The 16,838-nt window shown below is 44.0% G+C and overlaps 1 long non-coding RNA gene across 1 annotated transcript in view; it reads right to left on the bottom strand.

Moving 5' to 3' along the window:
- LOC103877986 overlaps nucleotides 1–16,838 on the bottom strand; it is a 123,200-nt gene that overhangs the window by 14,596 nt on the left and 91,766 nt on the right. The window contains exon 4 of the long non-coding RNA XR_004178719.1: nucleotides 6,440–6,520. This is a non-coding gene — a long non-coding RNA (uncharacterized LOC103877986). The remainder of the gene's footprint in view (nucleotides 1–6,439; nucleotides 6,521–16,838) is intronic.

The following is a 16,838-nucleotide window of genomic DNA, read 5'->3' as shown; positions in this document are numbered from 1 at the left end:
CCAGCAGAGCCACCCTCCCATGTTCGCCCTCACTCCTCTGTCTCCCGAGCAGCAGAGGCATGGCTGGAGCCTGTGGCTGAGCTGGAACCTGATGCCACCACTCCTCCCATCCTCCTCCCTAAGCTTTTCCCTTCCCAGCACCAGCTCTGGCCCAAAGACCAAGTTAGGAATGTCACATATTCACAAATTCTTTTTTTTTTTTGAGAGAGTCTCGCTCTGTCGCTCAGGCTGGAGTTCAGTAGCACAATCTGGGCTCACTGCAAGCTCCTCTTCCCGGGTTCACGCCATTCTCCTACCTCAGCCTCCCCAGTAGCTGGGACTACAGGTGCCCGCCGCCACGCCCGGCTAATTTTTTTGTATTTTCAGTAGAGATGGGGTTTGACCGTGTTAGCCAGGATGGTCTCGATCTCCTGACCTCGTGATCCGCCCGCCTCAGCCTCCCAAAGTGCTGGGATCACAGGCGTGAGCCACCGCGCCCGACCACACATTCACAAATTCTAACTTGGCTGCCCTGTGTCTCTTTGGGTAAAAAGTACAGAGCTCAGGAAAGTAAGTGTCTCCATTCTATTTTGCTTCCCACAGAAGCCAAGGGCCATAGGAAAGAGAAGTCCCCTTGCTTCTTATGGGCTGTATTGGAGTATCATGTGAGCTGGGAGCATTAAAGAAGGCTGTTTTGTCCTCACTTGATATTAATAGTGACCTTCCTCAGGGGGTCACCCCTGGCCCTCCCGTGCATTCCCATGCACAGTCTGGATCAAGAAAAAAGACCTTTCTGAAGGCTGAAAAGGATTGTTCCTGACAAGCCTGTAAAAACAGCAAACGGCATATAAGGGGACTGAGCTCTACATGGGGAATCTGTCAGGCTTAACAAAGGGCGGGCTCTCCCAGGGACAGGAAGTTAGAAGGTGAACTGCAGGGAACCTCCTTTTATGGGGATGGAGAACCACCCTCTCCCACTTCCCTGTGGCTGTGCTTCCACAGAAGAGCTGAGTGGCTGGCTGTCTCCATCTACCCAGGTCTCAAAGCAGTGCAGATAAATTCTCTCCTCTCTCTGGCTAAATCCCACCCCCAGATGAAGGAAACTATTTTCTTCCTTCTTTCCTGCAACCAAATACTTTTTGTTTGTTTGTTTGTTTGTTTTTGAGACGGAGTCTCGCACTGTCACCCAGGCTGGAGTGCAGTGGCGCAATCTCGGCTCACTGCAAGCCCCACCTCCCAGGTTCATGCCATTCTCCTGCCTCAGCCTCTCAAGTAGCTGGAATTACAGGCACCTGCCACCACGCCCGGCTAATTTTTTGTATTTTTAGTAGAGATGGGGTTTTACCATGTTAACCAGGATGGTCTCGCTATCCTGACCTCGTGATCCGCCCGTCTCGCCCTCCCAAAGTGCTAGGATTATAGGTGTAAGCCACCACGCCCGGCCTTTTATTCTTTTCTTTTTTTTTTTTTTTTTTGAGATGGAGTTTCGCTCTTGCTGCCCAGGCTGGAGAGCATTGGCGCAATCTCAGCTCACCACAACCTCTGCCTCCCAGTTTAAAGGATTCTCCTGCCTCAGCCTCCCGAGTTGGGATTACAGGCATGCGCCACCATGCCTGGCTAATTTTTTGTATTTTTAGTAGAGACAGGGTTTCCCCATGTTGGTCAGGCTGGTCTCGAACTCCCGACCTCAATTGATCCACCCACCTCGGCCTCCCAAAGTGCTGGGATTACAGGCATGAGCCATCGCACCCGGCCTCCGAAATACTTTTTTTTTGTTTTTTTCAGACACAGTCTGGCTCTGTCATCCAGGCTGGAATGCAGTGGCGCGACCTCAACTCACTGCAACCTCCACCTCCCAGGTTCAAGCAATTCTCTTGACTCACCCTGCTGAGTAGCTGTCATTACAGGCGTGCACCACTACACCTGGCTGATATTCGTATTTTTAGTAGAGACGGGGGTTTCACCATGTTGGCCAGGCTAGTCTTGAACTCCTGACCTCAAGTGATCCAACCACCTTGGCCTCCCAAAGTGCTGGGATTATAGGCATTAGCCACCATGCCTGGCCTAAGGCAACCAAATACTACCAGAGAAAGTCACCATAAGGCAGATGGGTTTCTCTATAATTCAGAATCACCAATTCCACATGGGACCAAAGGATGCTCGAAAATATGACAACTGTGCTCTGAAAATGTAGTACTATAGCTCACATTCCTACTATAATCAACTATTTCAAACCTTCTGCACTCTCCCGATACCTCTGACACTCCCCCCATCCCCCACTCTCCACAGATGTCATAATCTGAGTTCTTCCTTGTGTTACCAAATGCTTAAACCCACCCACACCTGCACCCCTCCTCCTTGCCTCCCGTTGCAATTGAGGAGCTTCTTTTCTGTCTAATCAAGAGCAGCTCCACCACTTGTGTTTTAGATCCCATCTTCTCCTACCTTTTCATCACCCTTCTCTCTAGATTACCCAGTTCCTCTCTTGTGCATTTCATCATTCCTTCTCTATTGGATCCATCTCATGGTTATTTAAAGAAGCTGATATCCCTGTAAAAAAAAAAAAAAAAAAAAATCCTCTGCCTCTACACACTCTAATTCCTCAAAATAGTTCTACACTTTCTAGTTCCATTATTTCCATTTCTCACCTCCCATTCACCCCTCAACCTGCTCCAATCTGACTTTTGCTCTCATTATTGTATTGGAACAGCTCTTGCAATGGTCATCAATGACATTCGTGTTGTTTTATACAGTGGTCACCTTTCAGGCCTCATCTTGGCTCTTCATCATTTGACACTGTTGAATGATTGATCATTTCGTCTTTCTTAAAGAAAAAAAAAACTTTCCTTGTCTTCTATGATGAAACACTCTTCCTGCTTAATTCCTATGTCTTTGACTACTCTTGCTCAGTCTCATTTGCAGGTTCATTTTCTCTACCTAGTCATTAATTGTCAGAGTTCAAGTCATGGCGTTCTCAAGTCTGTTTATGCTAAAGTGCTCTTAAACACCACACTGTACCGCTCCATTGAAATGTTTAAATCTGCCAAGTGTGGTGGCTTACACCTGTAATCCCAGCCCCAGCACTTGGGGAGGCTTAGGTGGGAGGATCGCTTGAGGCCAGATGTTTGAGACCAAACTGGGCAACATAGTGAAACCCTCCTGTCTCTACAAAAAGAGCATTTTTAATTAGCCAGGCATGGTGGCACACACCTGTAGTCCCAGCTTCTCAGAAGGCTGAGGTGAGAGGATCACTTGAGCCCCAGTTTGAGGCTGCAGTGAGCTATGATTGTGCCACTGTACTCTAGCCTAGGTGACAGTAAGACCTCATCTCTTAAAAAAAAAAAGCTTAAATCTGCAACATGTTACAAACATCTCCCATATCTGCAAAATTATTTACTAAGTGCATACTATGGATTTGTCATACTTATTTACTTAGTCCCCCATTGTTAGTTATTTAGGTAGTTTCTAATATTTTTACCTTTATAAATAGCACTGCAGCAAACGTCCTCATTTGGTTCTTTTTACATATGATGTGACAGGATGAATAATGCTAACATTAATTACCACTATCCAGTCAGTAATAAATTACTATAGGCAAACTGGGGATGTTTGGAATGTACACTTAATCTTTTGAGGTCAATAACATGGAGTGCAACTACTAAGCAACCACACCAGAACACTGTCCAGGACAGAATCTGAGGCAAAAAAAAAAAAAAACTACTTGCTCTGTCTAGGGTGATATATCTCCCTTTTCCTGTTCTTTGGAGCTCTCAACGTGAGAGGCATCACCACGGACAGACTGGCAAGGGCTTCCGGACAAGGCTCTGCTCACTCTGGAAGTCACAGATCATTTGCCTTATTCCCAGGCTATACTTTGGCAGAAAACCGGTCCTGATAGAGTCCGTTTCCAAGGCCCAGAACCAGCCCTGGAACTGATTGGTCAGGCCTGGAGCTGGATGGCCACAGAACAAAGCAGGTCAGCAGAAGTCAGTGCCAGAAAGGTGGCAAGAGAAGGCTGACCGAGCAGACAGGATGGGGAGAGTCATGGGTGTAAGAGACAATGAGTGGGGGAGAGTTGGCACAAACAGTCAAGAGTTCCTCTTCATCTCTCCAAATAACTTAATATTAGACTGCCCAGGGCTCAGTGCTTGGCTTTATCTTTTCTGTCTTTTTTCTTTACACTTACTTCCTTATTGAGCTCATCCAGACTCAGCCTCAAATACCAGCTGTACACAGACAATTCCCGATTTTATGTTTCTAGCCTGGCCTCCAGCCTGAATGCCTGGCCTGTATAGCCAACTGCAAAGCTGACATCCCCACTGGGATGTTTAACAGGCATCTCAAATTTAACATGTTTAAAACTGAGTTCCTAATTTTACCCACCCTCACAACCCCAAATGTGATCTAACCTCAGGTAATAGCAATGCCCCTCTCCCAGTTTCAGGCCAAAAGCTTGAAGTCATCCTTAATATCTTTCTTTTTCTTTTTTTTTTTTGAGACGGAGTGTCGCTCTGTCGCCCAAGCTGGAGTGCAGTGGCCGGATCTCAGCTCACTGCAAGCTCCGCCTCCTGGGTTTACGCCATTCTCCTGCCTCAGCCTCCTGAGTAGCTGGGACTACAGGCGCCCGCCACCTCGCCCGGCTAGTTTTTTTGTATTTTTTTAGTAGAGACGGGGTTTCACTGTGTTAGCCAGGATGGTCTCGATCTCCTGACCTCGTGATCCGCCCGTCTCGGCCTCCCAAAGTGCTGGGATTACAGGCTTGAGCCACCGCGCCTAGCCAATATCTTTCTTTTTCTTACAACCTATATCCAACTCATAATCAAATCCTATTGGCTTTATTTATTTATTTATTTATTCAGTCAGAGTCTCGCTGTGTCGCCCAGGCTGGAATGCAGTGATGCCATCTTGGCTCACTGAAACCTCTGCCTCCTGGGTTCAAGCAATTCTCCCACCTCAGTCTCCCGAGTTGCTGGAACTACAGGTGTGCACCACCACACCCGGCTAATTTTTGTATTTTTTGTAGAGACGAGGTTTCACCATGTTGACCAGGCTGGTCTCAAACTCCTGACCCAAAGTGATCCATAGGCCTTGGCCTCCCAAAGTGCTGGGATTACAGGCATGAGCCACTGCACCCAGCCCTGTTGGCTTTATTTTCACAATATATTCAGACTCTGCTTCCACTCATGGAGGAATAACTAAAACAGGAGTTGCTTTCTCCTGCTAAACAACTGAGAAGCTGGATCAAACACACGAAACAGCTATTTCCAGACACAGACAAAAGGCAGTACAGGACTGTGACCACTCAGGGAAGGGAACAAATGAGGTTAGCCCACAGTTGTGGAGGCAACTTCCAGATTTCAATACAGGAAAGGAGAACTTAGAAAGAGCCCCGTGGTCTTCCCAAGTTGAGGAGTCAGAGACTGGAGTACCGGGAAGCCAAATCAGCTAGAATTTGCTAGATAAAATACCAGCGAGGAGGGAGCTACACAGAGAAAGAGCTCCGTGTAAAACATTGAGTCTCTAGCTGAATACCAGTAGTGCATGCGTAGGGTGACACTCCACAAGGCCAGGCCAAAAAACAACTGCGGGGGAAATAACAATGACTGAGGAGATGGAAGCCAAACATCCTTAGAGCTCATGTAGGGCTTGGATCATTCAAGTTCTGATCAGTCAAAGTAGAGAGACCCTGTGACAGACTGTATTTTCCAAAGACGGACCAATAGTTCCAATCTTGCAACCTTGTTATTCCCACACTAAGAGGTGGAGTCTATTTCCATCCTCCTTTAATCTGGGAAAATTTATGATTGTTTCTACCCATTGAATATGGTAATGAAGCTGTGTTGACTTTGAGCCTCGGTTGGAAAGGCAGTGAAGCTTCCAGACACCAGTGTCATCTACCACCTCTCCCGCAGCTCGCACTTGTGACCACCTGGGTGGTCCCTTAGGATCGGCCAACAGAGGAGGAAAAAGCACCAGCCTTGGTTCACGTATGGGTCAAGCCACAGATGGTACTGCCTCTCAGCCCATTTCAGGGCAGCTCTGAAAGACAGTGGTGAGGGGAAATCTTCCCCGTAGACAGTGATGCTATGCATCTGTCATTCACTGATGAGGGAAGAGAAGTTGCATGAGGTAAAAAGTACAAAGATTCATACGTTGTGGTGGTGAAGGTCTTGACTGTATTGGTCAGGGTCCTGGAAGGTGAAACATTGGATTGGGGGCAAGGAGGTCTGAGAGGGGTGTGTGTGTGTGTGTGTGTGTGTGTGTGTAAAGACAGTTACAAAGTGTGAAGATCTTTGCACCACAAGTTAATTCCCACAAGAAAGCATCAGCCAAGCAGGCAGAATGGCTCAGCCAACTGATGTCAGATAGCCTCTGTCACGGGACTCATTAGTGCCACTCTCGAAGACTGGTCTAGCTATTGCTGCTGCAAATGCCCAACCTGCCAGAAACGGAAACTTACTCAGTCTCAATACAGCACCATCCTTTGAGGAGACAATCCAATCATTTGGTGGCAAGTTGACTACACTGGGTCTTCTTCACTCTGGAAGAGATAACAGTTTACCTCGACTAGGGATTAAAACCTGTTCCATGAACTCGAAATGAATTACAGATATACATGTAAAATGTAAAGTTATATAACTTTTAGAAAAAACAGAGGAGACCACCAGGCACGGTGGCTCATGCCTGTAATCCCAGCACTTTGGGAGTCTGAGGCACGTGGATCACCTGAGGTTGGGAGTTCAAGACCAGCCTGACCAACATGGGGAAACCCCGTCTCTATTTTAAAATTACAAAAATTAGCCGGGTGTCGTGGTGCATGCCTGTAATCCCAGCTACTCAGGAGGCTGGGGTGGGAGAATCACTTGAACTCGGGAGGTGGAGATTGCAGTGAGCCGAGATCGTGCCACCCTGGGTGACAGAGCAAGACTCCATCCGAAAAGAAAAGAAAACAGAGGAGAATATATTTGGGCTCTGCCAAGAGTTAGTGAAAGAGTTCTTAGACTTGATGCTAAAAGTATAATCTATAAAAAAAAAATTTGATAAATTTGTCCTCATCAAAATTAAAAACTTGCTCTGTGAAAGACCCTGTGGAAAGGATGAAGAGACAAGCTATAACTGGAAGAAAATATTTGCAAAGCACATATCCAACAAAAGACTGGTATCTAAAATACATAAAGAACTCTTAAAACTCAACAGTAAAAAAAAATTGAATTAGAAAATGGGCAAAAGATATCCACAGACATTTTACTGAAGAGAATATGTAGGCAGCAAATAAGCACATGAAGAGAGATATTCAGTATCATTAGCCATTAAATAAATACAAATTAAAGCAATAATGACATATCACTACACACAAAATTAAAAAATAATGACAACATCAAAGGCTGGCAAGGATTTGGAGAAACTGGATCAGTCATACATTGCTGGTGCAAATGTAAAATGGTACAGAAACTCTGGAAAACAGTTTGGCAGTTTTTAATAAAACCAAATGTGCAATTACCATATGACCTAGCAAGTGTACTCTTGGGCATTTATCCCAGAGACATGAAGACTTACGTTCACAAAAAAACCTGTATACAAATGTTCATAGAAGCTTTATTCATAACAGCCAAAAAACTGGAGACGGCCCAGATGTCCTTCAGTGGGCGAGTGGTTAAACAAACTGGTACATTCATACCATGGGATACTCAGCAATAAAAAGGAATGAACTATTGATGAATGCAACAACTTGGACGAATCTTCAGGCAATTATGCTGAATAAAAAGAGTCAATTCTGTACTGTATGGTTCCAACATTTCATAAAAACGTTTTTTAAAAAGCTCAACATTGGGCCAGGCGCAGTGGCTCATGCCTGTAATCCCAGCATTTTGGAGGCCAAGGTGGGTGGATCACAAAGTTAGGGGTTCAAGACCAGCCTGACCAACATGATGGTCATCTCTATTACAAATACAAAATCTATTACATCTCTATTACCCCATCTCTATTACAAATACAAAAATTAGCCAGGTGTGGTGGCATGCACCTATAATCCCAGCTACTCAGGAGGCTGAGGCAGAAGAATTGCTTGAACCCAGGAGGCAGAGGTTACAGTAAGCAGAGATCATGCCACTATACTCCAGTCTGGGCGACAGAGTGAGACTCTGCCTCAAAAAAAAAAAAAAGTTCAACATCACTTATCATTAGAAAAATGTAAATCAAAACCACAATGAAATGCCATCTCACACCAGTCAGAATGGCTATTAAAAAGTCAAAAAATAGGCCACGCACGGTGGCTCATGCCTGCAATCCCAGCACTTTGGGAGGCTGAGATAGGCAGATCACCCGAGGTTGGGAGTTCGAGACCAGCCTGACCAACGTGGAGAAACCCATCTAACTAAAAATACAAAATTAGCGAGGCCTGATGGTGCATGCCTGTAATTCCAGCTACTCGGGAGGCTGAGGCAGGAGAATTGCTTGAACCCGGGAGGTGGAGTTTGCGATGGGCCAAGATTGCACCATTGCACTCCAGCCTGGACAACAGAGTGAGACTCCATCTAAAAAAAAAAAAAAGTTAAAAAATAGCAAATGCTAGCAAGATTGCAAAGAGCAGAGAAAAAGGAACAAATGATTATACACTGTTGATGGTAGTGTAAATTAGTTCAACCATTGTGGAAAGCAATATGGTGATTCCTCAAGGAGCTTAAAACAGAACTACCATTCAACCCAGGAATTCCATTACTTGGTATATACCCAAAGGAACATAAAGCATTCTCACATGCACACATATGTTCATTGCAGCACTATTCATAATAGCAAAGACATAGAATCAACCCAAATGTCCATCAATGCTAGACTGGATAAAGAAAATGTGGTACATATACACCATGGAATACTATGTGGCCATAAAAGAGAATGAGATCATTTCATTTGCAGGAACATGGATGGAGCTGGAAGCCATTATCCTTAGCAAACGAATGCAGGAACAGAAAACCAAATACCATGTGTTCTTACTGATAAGTGAGAGCTAAATGATGAGAACTCATCGACATAAAGAGGGGGACAAAAGACACTGAGGTCTACCCGAGGGTGGAGGGTGAGAGGAGGAAGAGGATCAGGAAAAATAACTAACAGGTACTAGGCTTAATATCTGGGTGACAAAATAATCTGTGCAATAAACCTCTGTGACATGAGTTTACCTATGTAACAAACCTGCACATGTACCCCTGAACTTAAACATTTTTAAGTCTTTTCTAAAATACTTTTGAAATGACAAAATTGTAGAAATGGATAACAGATTAGTGGTTGCCAAGGGTTAGGGACAGGAAAGGGAGGAAGAAGTGAGTGTGATTATAAAAGGCAAACACAAGGATCCTTGTGGGAAGGGAACTGTTCTGTACCTTGACTGTGGTGGTGGATATACAAGCCTACCATGTGATAAAATTTTATATTAAACACATGCACATACACACATGAGTGCAAGTAAAACTGGAGCAATCCGAATAAGTTTGGGTGGTTGTATCAATGCCCATATCCTGGTTGTGATATTGTACTACAGTTTTGCAAGATGTTACCTTTGGGGGAAACTGGAAAAAGGGTACGTGTATTAGTTCTTACAACTGCATGTGCATTTACAATTATCTCAAAAATAAAAGTTTAATTTTAAAACAACATATTCCACATTGATCTTCCAAATTTGAATTTGCCTTTCTTACCAGTAAAGCCTCAGGCAACACCAGTATCCAGCGGTTTACAGAGAACATTTGTTCCACTGACATAAGATTGAGTATAACCTTGGCTTGGACCAAGGGCCTTACTTTTCAGCAAAAGGTGTGTGGAAGTTGGCACATGACCATGGTATGCACTAGTTCTATCTCATACCCCAAAGCTCCTGGCCTGATAGAGTGATGGAGTGACTGCTTAAAGACACAGCTGAAAGAAAAATAAAAAAAAACTATTAGAACTGATAAACAAATTCTGTAAAGTTGCGAGATACAAAATGAACCCACAAAAATCAGTAGCATTTCTATACGCCAACAGTGGACAACCTGAAAAAGAAATCAAGAAAGTAATCCCATTTGCAATAACTATGAATAAAATAAAATACCTAGGAATAAACTTAACCAAAGAAGTGAAAGATCCTTACAATGCAAACTATAAAACATTGATGCAAGAAATTGAAGAGGCTACAAGAAAAGGAAAGATATTCCATGTTCGTGGATTGGAAGAATTAATGTTGTTAAAATGTTCACACTACCCAAAGCAATCTACAGATTTAATGAACTCTCTATATCTCTATCAAAATATCAATGACATTCTTCACAGAAAGAGGAAAAGCAATCCTAAAATTTCTATGAAACCACAAAAGACCCTGAATAACCAAAGACATCCTGAGCACAAAGAACAAAGTTGGAGGAATCACATTACCCAACCTCTTATACTATAGAACTATCATAACCAAAACAGCACAGTACTTGCATAAAACCAGACACATATACCAATGGAACAGAGTAGATAACCCAGAAATAAATCCATATATCTATAGTGAACTCAGTTTTGACAAAGGTGCCAAGAACATACATGGGGCAAAGGACAATATCTTCAATAAATGGTGCTGGGGAAATTGGATATCCATATGCAGGATAAAACTATACCCCTATCTCTCACCATATACAAAAATCAAATTAAAATTGATTAAAGACTTAAATCTGGCCAGGTGCAGTGGCTCACGCTTGTAATCCCAGCACTTTGGGAGGCCAAGGCAGGCAGATTGCCTGAGCTCAGGAGTTCAAGACCAGCCTGGGCAACACGGTGAAACCCCGTCTCTGCTAAAATACAAAAAAAAAAAAATTAGCCAGGCGCTGTGGTGTGCACCTGTAATCCCAGCTACTCGGGAGGCTGAGGCAGTAGAATCGCCTGAAATTAGGAGGCAGAGGTTGCAGTGAGCTGAGACTGTGCCACTGTACTCCAGCCTGGGCAACAGAGCAAGACTGTCGCACAAAAAAAAAAAAAAAAAAAAAGAAGAAAGAAAAAGAAAACACTTAAATCTAATACCTCAAACTATGAAACTACTAAAAGAAAACATTGGGGACAGTGGTCAGAGCAAAGATTTCTTAAGTAATACACCAAAAGCACAGGCAACCAAAGCAAAAATGGGATCACCTCAAATTAACAACTTCTGCACAGGGCTGGGTGTAGTGGCTCATGCCTATAATCTCAGCACTTTGGGAGGCTAAGATGGAAGGATCACTTGAGGTCAGGAGTTCAAGACCAGCCTAGTCCACATAATGAGACCCCCATTTCTAAAAAACAAAAAACAAAAACAAAAAAAAACCTACTTCTGCATGGCAAGGGAAACAATCAACAAAGTGAAGAGACAGCTCACAGAATGGGAGAAAATATTTGCAAACTATCCATCAGAGAAGGGATTAATAACAAGAATATATAAGGAGCTCAAACAACTCAATAGGGAAAAATCTAATAATCTAATTAAAAATAAGCAAAAGATCTAAATAGACATTTCTTAAAAGAAACATACAAATGGCAAACAGGTATATGAAAAGGTGCTCAACATGATTGATTATCAGAAAAATGCAAATAAAAACTACCATAAGATATCATCTCATCCCAGTTAAAATGGCTTTTATCCAAAAGATGCAATAGGAAATGTTGGCAAGGATGTGGAGAAAAGGGAACCCTTGTATACTGTTGGTGGCAATGTAAACTAGTACAACCACCATGGAGAACAGTTTGGAGGTTCCTCAAAAAGTTAAAAATAGAACTACCATATGATCCAGCAATCCCACTGCTAAGTATACACCCAATAGAAAGGAAATCAGTATATCAAAGTGACATCTGCACTCTCATGTTTATTGCAGCACTATGCACAATAGCGAAGATTTGGAATCAACCTAAGTGTCCATCAACAGATGAATGGATAAATGTGGTACATACACATAATGGAGTACAACCATAAAAAAGAATGAGATCCTGTCATTTGCAACAAAATGGATGGAACTGGAGGACATTATGTTAAGTGAAATAAGCCAGGCAGAAAAAGACGAACTTCACATGTTCTCACTGATTTGTGGAAGCTAAAAATTAACACAATTGAACTCATGGAGATAGAGAATAGGAGGGTAATTACCAGAAGCTGGGAAAGGTAGTGGGGAAAGTCGTGGCAGGAGGGGGAGAGGGAAATGATTGTTAACGGGTACAAAAATATGGTTAGATACAATGAATAAGATCTAGTATTTGATAGCACAAGGTTGTTACAGTCAGCAATAATTTGTTGTACATTTTAGATTAACGGAGTACAACTGAAATGTTCATAACCCAAAGAAATGATAAATGCTTGAAGTGATAGATACTCCATTTTTTAAAACCATTCCTATGGTGCTGAGATAGATACCCCATTTATCCTGATATGAATATTACATATTGTATGCTTGTATCAGAATATCTCATGTGCCCCATAAATAAATACTATGTATCCATACAAATTAAAAACTAAAAAATTTTAAAAAGATGCAGCCGAGGTGCCAACTTGGAGTTGATATCCTACAAAGTTGAGGTGTCATCCTCCAGGTGTCATCCTAAATCAACGACCATGATATGACACTGTGTCCCCAGTGGGCAGAATACATAGGTCCAGGAACCAAGGCGTAGACCCACTTACCATCACTCCAGTGACCTCCTGGAGGAATTTGTGCATCTTATTTCTGCAACTTTGGCTTCTGTGACTCTGGAAGTCCTAGTTCCCAAAGGGAGAATGCTTCCACCAGGAGGAGGTATAGTAGTTTCAGTAAACTAAGCTATGGCTGCTGCCCAGTCACTAAACTCCTCATGCCAAGAGACCAGCACACAAGGAAGGGAGTGACCACACAGGCTGACGTCATTGACCCTGATCATAAGGCGATAAGGCTGTGTTATGCTGTGAGGGCAGAGAAGAATTTCAAATTCATGTAATCCACTGAGATATCTCCTGACACTTCCTTTCCTAATTATAGAGGTAAGTGGAGAAGTGCAGCCTTGATCTGAGAAGGGCATGGTGACCCACGGCTAAGAATTCTTAGGGATGAAGGTCTGGGTCATACCACAAGGCATGGAATAGCAGAGGTGCTAGCGAAGGGTGAGGGAACTCTAGAATGGGTAGTAGAGGAGGGAGATGAAGAATGTTGATGTGGCCTCAAGACTAGCTGCAGCAGAGGGGACGGAGGAAGCGGTGGCTAGTTCGTCCCGCTAACCTTTAAGTTTCCCAAGGAAATAGACCAAGCAGAATCCTAGAGAAGTTATTCCCAGATGGAGTGAATTTATTATAAGAAGCAAATGGATGTGAATGGTGAAAGGAGTGGTTTGTGGTTTGTAGGGGACTCTGCGATAGAACATCCAAATTCCCCCTTCAGAACTAAGACACTCATCTCCTCAGCATCCAAGAGTGTTGACTATTGATGGCTCACAGCTGTGTCCCTCTCTGGGCAATTGCTGGCAGCTGAAGGGAGCTTCCTTGACTCAATGCTACCCCCCCTCACTGGGGGCAGCCCACATCCAAAGACCGGTCCATATGGGGTTACAAAGCCTTGCCCAGTGCCTCAGATTGAGGCAATTCTGTCTAAAAAGCATCTCAAAGTTAACTTGTTCACAGCCAAGTCTCTCTCTCTAAACCTAAACCCATTTCAGTACATGCCAATTCCACTCTTTTTGTCCAGTCTGAAACTTTGCAGTCTTTCTTGACTTTTCTCTTTCTCTGGTTCCCCACATCTAATTTGCCAGCAAATCCTGTTGGCTCTGCTTTCACCTCCACAATTTGACCATCTCTCAGCACACCGCTGCTAACCCTCTGGTCCAAATCCCTATAAACTCTCACCTGGAACACACCATAGCCTCCCCAGCTGGCCTCCCTGCTTCTGTGCTTGCCCCGCCCCATCTATTCCAAGCAAGCAGCCAAAGTGATCCTGTTAAGAGCTAAGTCTGTTCATGTCACTTCTCTAACAAATTCCTTTAGTGGCTTCTCATCACACTCAGACTACAAGCTAAAGTCTTTACAAGAGCCTCCAAAGCCCTCCATGTCCTGGCGCTGGGCCACCTGTCTGACCTCCTCCCCTGTCACTCTTCCCCCAGCCCTGTTCCAGCCTCTGGCCTCCATGCTGCTCCTCAGGCACACCAAGGACGCTCCTGCCGCAGACCCTGTGCACTTGCCTTTCCTTCTGCCTGGAAAGCTTTTCTCCCAGATAGCCACATGACTCCATCCCTCACTTACTTTGGGACTTTGCTCAAATATCACCTTGACACAGAGATGTTTCCAGACCATCACATAAGTCATAACAAACTCTACTCCCATCTTTTTTTTTTTTTTTTAATTTTAACAGAGTCTCGCTCTGTCACCCAGGCTGGAGTGCAGTGGCACGATCTTGGCTCACTGCAACCTCCACCTCCCGGGTTCAAGCAATTATTGTGCCTCAGCCTCCTGAGTAGCTGGGACTACAGGCATGCACCAGCACGGCCTGGCTAATTTTTGAATTTTATTAGAGATGGGTTTTCACCATATTGGCTGGGCTGGTCTTGAACTCCTGACCTCAGGTGATCCACCTGCCTTGGCCTCCCAAAGTGCTGGGATTACAGGCATGAGCCACCGTGCCTGGCCCTCTACTCCCATCTTATCATCACCCACACCCCCTATTCCCCTTTGCCCTGCTTTAGCACTTACCACCTGCCGTCAATTTTTGTTTACTATCTATCTGCCTCCACTAGAATGTAACGTGCGTGAAGCCAGGGACTTTGTGTTTTTGTTTATTGCACGATATCTCCAATTCCTGTAACAATGCTTGGCATGTAGTCAATATGCAAAATAATTTGTTGAATGAACAGGTAAAGTTTCAGGAACTTTATAGTCTAGGAATTCACACTGCCCAACTCCACTCCAAAACAGCTACCTCCTGAAATGCAGATGCACCAAAACAACCATAGAAACACTCCTAGGTAGAAAAAGAAACATAGCACGGCCAGACAGCCATGGGAAACAATGCACTCACTGACCTGAGGGGAAAAAGGCCCCCTCACTTGTGAATTCACTGTCCTGAACTACCTGGATTGCAACGGGACTCAAAGATGTAGAAAGAGAAAACTGGAGCCTGCAGGAATAGCTTGTGGCCTGACACCAGGGCTGATCTGTCCATTAGGCACAGGAAACTTAGCACCAAGGACTCCTGACACTTTTAGGGGCCCACAAAAATATTTCAATTTATTTTAGAGTCAGAAGAAAAATGAACATAATAATTAATATGAGGTAATAAATCCAGTTGGGATTATAATCATCTTTATACCAATGTAGTCATAAAATACAGTTTCTCTTTCTCTCTCTCTTTTTTTTTTTTTTAATGGAGAAAGCAACCAGGAAGGCAAAAGAGACCCATGAAAATAACAGTGTGGTCCTGACTAAGCTCCCCTTTAAGGCTCTGGCCAATATCAAGCAAGAGCCGGTCAGGACAGGGAGATGGAGGGAAATTGATATTCAGTGTGTGTTCCCATTTATTTGTCACCCCAGCCCAGCTTTTTGGTCCTAGGTTATAAAAGAGGAAATGGGAGCTTGGAAAAGTTAAATGATTTGGCAGAGCCAAAGATAGTAAATGGCCATGCTAAAATTTGAGCCTAGGATGTCAGAGACCAAGCCACAGATGACCTTAGCGCACTGCAGCTACCAAATGGTGCCTGCAAAGTTATAGGCGCAAATGTGCGGTTAGACATTTTCCTCAGATCTGCCTCTGCCTGCCAAAGGCAGCCCCACTGAGTCAGCCCAGCTCCACCCTGCCCTTCATGAGCCCAAATGTGCCTTGTCTACCCCATCCCCAGTGCCAAGCCCCTGCCCCACCCCTAGCTCCAGGTCTTAATCATGAAACTTTGGGGAAATAAGGTTAAGTGGTAACACCCCACCCTATGAATAGGCAGATCTGGCTGCCCTCTCCTGCCTGTCAGTCCTTGCAGAGAGCATGAACTCGTTCCTCAGAAAGAAAAGAGCAGCCTGGGAAGAACTCATCCTTATTATTCCCACTGAAGCTGGGTGCCAAGGCCTCTCTCCTTGTGCCAGTGCAAAGACTCTCACGGCCTCTCCTGTCTGCATCCTAATCCTCCTCAGCCGGCACTCAGGGTCAAGTTCTTTCTTGAGGCCTAAGCAAAAATTCTCTCAGATTTCCTTGTGAATCTCCCCTCTATCTCCTGCCCCTATTTGGTGAACCCTCACATGGGAGCAGTTGGGCAGTATTCAGTATCCAGGAGGGTAAGAAAACCTAGCATGAACTTGGGAACAGAAGGGCTTAGTTGAATTCCAGCTCTGCAGATAAATAATTTAACCTTTCCAAATGGAAATAAAACCCCTCTAAACAAAAAGAGAGAGAGAACAAAAGGTTCATAAACTGCTTAGCACAGAATCTGCAACAAAGTTGTGCCAATCAATGTTCGTGATATTTGTGCCTGGTGATGTTTCCACTCTAATTTGCCTGGTTTTATGGTGGCTGTATTCTGGGTTCCTCACTAATTCAGTCCTTAATTGCACATTTATTGAACACTTACTATGTGCTGGCTACTATATAAGCATTAGAGACACAAAGTTGGAAATAAGACATCTTTGCCTTTGAGGATCTTGTAAGGATGGAGAGAAGTGGATAGTCAACTACAATACAGTGTGGTAATTGTCCAGCTCTGCATCTCAGTTGATGGTGTTGCCATTGGGAAACCAAAAAGTCAAGGGTTGGAGAAGCATGTAGCCTTCACAGAGGAGATTAACAACATGAAACCAAAGCATATTATAAGATGGACCAGGAGAGAGAAAAATGGGACCCTAAGACCTGGCCTTCAGCAATTTTGTATAGTAGAAGGTAGAAATCTAG

Source organism: Papio anubis, chromosome 1 (assembly GCF_008728515.1).
Source record: "Papio anubis isolate 15944 chromosome 1, Panubis1.0, whole genome shotgun sequence".
Lineage (NCBI taxonomy): Eukaryota > Metazoa > Chordata > Mammalia > Primates > Cercopithecidae > Papio > Papio anubis.
The sequence above is the reverse complement of the archived record's forward strand: the minus strand, read 5'-3'. Positions and strand labels throughout refer to the sequence as shown.